The 3,902-nt window shown below is 35.1% G+C and overlaps 1 pseudogene; it reads left to right on the forward strand.

The window, feature by feature from the left end:
* The first annotated feature begins 371 nt into the window (after window positions 1–371).
* On the forward strand, window positions 372–2,087 carry LOC125906595 (uncharacterized; annotated as a pseudogene).
* The last annotated feature ends 1,815 nt before the right edge of the window (window positions 2,088–3,902 follow it).

The raw sequence follows: 3,902 nt of genomic DNA on the forward strand, positions 1-3,902 counted from the left end.
GCGTTAGTGAACAGAACAAGCTTATTCTGAGTGAAACAAGGAAGTAAAGAAACACATTCCAATTCTAATATTCTTAAATAAAAATGTCAAAAACATCAGGAGAAAAGCGGAAACTCCGTGAAATTATAGCAGAAGGTTGTGTTGGTTTCGAAAATGGACACTTCGTTTGTACTATCGACGAAGTAAATGGTTGTAAATATAGGCAAAAGAATGAAAAATATGAGCCGGGTAATTTTATACGCCATATACGATCGATGCACCCAGATTTGGCAAAATCCCGAGGATTGCTGCAAGAGGACGGTGAAGTCCCCATAAAGAAGAGGAAAGTTTCCAAAGTTCCGGTAGCCATTGACCGGCAAAAGCTCCTGGAAGGTATTTAATATATTTAATTTTTTTTTCTGTGGCGATTACGTCAAATAATATTTACTCAAGCTTTATTAATAACAATAAGTATTAACTAAATGTTATTTAAATATTTAACACTCTCTAAATTGTCGTTTCTAAAGGTATGATGAAGCTAATATGTTGCCATAACGTACCTATGATGTGCGTCGAATGGAACGGCTTAGGGTTGATCCTGAAACCTATTTGTGATGCGTTGAAGATGAACCTTAACCGTTCTAATATTGTTTGTCATCTTGGAGCTGCTGCTCGAAAAATTCGCCAGGAACTTACCACAATTTTGAAAGGAAAACTCTTATGCTTGAAAATTGACTGCGCAACTCGTCTTGGACGCCACATATTGGGGATCAACATCCAATATTATTGTGAACTACAAAAGGATGTCGTCATTTATACAATTGGTAATAATCCTCATTCTCAAGTTAATCTTTTTAAAAACACGCATGCGATTTGCAGCGAATTTCATGTTTTACCTATCGTGAAAGTATTGATGAAGTATGAATAACTCTTTGTTTAAATTAAATTCAATAGGAATGGTTGAGCTGAATAATAGACACACCGGAAATTTTTTGAAAACAAAGATCCTAGAAATACTCTCTCAATACGAAATTTTATTAGAACAAATTTTCACGGTCACCTGTGATAATGGTGCGAACATGATCGCTGCCGTTAAGCATCTTCAATCAGATGCCCAGGTCATGTTCAACCCACTTGAAGACGAAGAAAACTGTTCACTTCCGAAACATTATTTAGATTTGACAGAAGCCATTGAAAAAGAATTTTACCAGTATATCACTCTTGTAAGATGTGCCGTTCATACCATGCAGCTTTCGGTAGTAGATGTGGTCAAGACATTCGATGGAGAGATTCGTAAATGTACTGCAGTATCAAATAACTGCCGGAAAATTATGTACAAGACTGTTTTTAACAATGAATCTCTCCCACCGCTCTACTCAAAAACCAGGTGGGGAGGAATTTTCGAAATGTTGAACCATTTTTTTAAACAGGAGGAGTTCTTCAACGAACTGGGTCAGCAGCATTCGGAATTAGGTGAGATTTATTATATAAACGCAAAAGTTTTTCCATACATCAACATTTCATTTTTTTTCAGATTTAACAGAACAATGGGATTTTATAAAAGAATATGTAGCGGCGTTTGAGCCTGTCTATATTTCAACAAAAGCCATGCAAGCCAAACATACATCACTGAACGATTTTTATCTATCCTGGATGAAGACCATTTTGAAAGTCGGTTCAATTCCAGGAAATCGTTTCGTTGAACCGCTTACAAAAGCCCTTAAAAATCGGTTAAAAAATCTTAAAGAAAGTATTGTTTTTAAGGCCGCGCTTCTACTTGACCCAAGATTCAATTATTTGAACTCTTAATTTTTAATCAAGAAGAAAAAGAAGAAATTCGCGTGAGTAACATATTTCAGACTTCATTCTAATTTCTACATTCTACATTACATAAAACAACATTTTAATTACAATTACTTAATGTTGCCAGCTTAGCCTTTAAAAAATATGTTTGTGACACAAATTAAAGCAGTACAAATCGAGTTGTCTTATGCGTTAGGCAATAAGTTGATACGTGTGACGTGGATCCAAGATGACCACAAATAACTCAATATTTAAATTAATTTTGTTTCCATATTAAAATGATATTTACGTATAATTATAGAGCTTCATCATCTCTACATCGGAACGCATCCATCTATGTAAAGCTAAGGTTCAACCATCTTCATCATCATCACCATCTAATGCTCCGAATGGGACACTAAATAGCTCCAGTGATTTTGATTTGTATTTTACTGAACTTTACGGAGGATCATTGCCAGAACAAAATGCTGAAGAAATACAAACGAGCGCGAACAAGATTCTACGGCAGCTGATATCATTGGACGCAGAAGCCCATCAAAACTCGCATTTTGATGTTTGGAATTTTTGGTTAATGCGAAAATCCACTCATCCTGAACTATATGAAGTAGCGACATTACTTTTGTCAGTACCATCAAACCAGGTATCTGTGGAGCGTGCTTTTAGCGCACTTGGTTTGGTTTTATCTGATAAACGGACCACAATGAACGATGATACGTTGGAAAACATTTTACTGATCAAGCTGAACCAGCCCTTGCTTGAAAAAATTCTACCTGATTTATATGAATGGAATAAGGAAGATATTTAATTACTTTAAGGGGGTTTTAATTGGGGTTTAATATTGTTACACTTAATATAATGAAAAAATATAACAGTATAAGTATAACAATAAAAAATAAATAAAACCATTTTTTAATTGAATTGGCCTTTGTTACATAAGAATTTCATTCTGTAGGAAATCTTTTTCAATATCGGCATCATAAAATAAAAATATAACGAACCCTCCTAGAACATTTTTTTTAACCGGCAAGTCCAAAAAATGCAAATGTAAGCTTAAACTCACGCTAACATTCAATTACAACTCACATATATTTTAACAAACCACATTGAGACATTTCAAAGATAAAATCAGAAAAATCAGAAAGGAGTGAAAAATTCAAAGTTGAAAAACCTTGAAAAACACTTCCATGTATTCTTTTTTTTTATACGGGGTCATGGTGGCAGGGAATCTTGGAAGTGGGTGCTGTTTGTTTTAGCCAATAAACTACCAAGCAGTTTTATAAGCAACATTTCGTGGATTTCTGTACCCAAGTTCCTTCAAATTCCAGTCAATAAATTGTTTTGTAATGCCTGAAAAATGTACCAATCTGTAAAATTAATGTAATCGATGCTATGTTAAAAGCTTACACTGGGAAAGTTAAAATATAAAATTTTTACAATTTTATGTAAACACCTACAGCCGACATCACATTTCAGCGATTTGTATCGAGCAAAAAAATGTCAAATGACATTCATTCTACTCTTTTTGCAATTATGTCATCGCAAAAGCAATGATTGTTAATGCACAAATGATTGTCGCTTTTGGACCCAAATGACAATCCAGCCTGCCCTCACTATGGCGAGCTCAATGACAGCAGCTTCAACCCATACTGAGAGGCTATCATCGTTTCCTCCTGCATATCTGAGCAAGCTTGTTTTTTCCCCTCGCTGAGGCGAGATGATTTTGTTTGTATGGTGAGCAGATCTATCGCCGATGATTGCTCTAATGAGATGATCAAGCAACAGCCGCTCACATGATGAAATCATGATGAGGTCGGATTTTGGAGTGAGTAAAAATTTCTTCCCCACATCGAGCCGCCATTGTGTTGTGGTTTGAGAAGAACATTGGATCACCTACGAATAGTTTACATTTGTAAAACGTGCAATAATTGACCGTGGGCTACATTTCTCGATTCTTTTGTTGAAAGAGCATATCAAATATCCCAAATCAGTTAAAATATAGTGAAATGTTGTACCGGACACACGATGCTTACAAGAAAACATAAAATCAAACATGGTAAGATGATGAACATCTTCCCTTACTAATAGTTGATTTACAGCCTCTAGGTAAGTGTAAAATACCC

The sequence above is a fragment of the Anopheles coluzzii genome, chromosome 2, assembly GCF_943734685.1.
Source record: "Anopheles coluzzii chromosome 2, AcolN3, whole genome shotgun sequence".
NCBI classification, from domain to species: Eukaryota; Metazoa; Arthropoda; class Insecta; order Diptera; family Culicidae; genus Anopheles; species Anopheles coluzzii.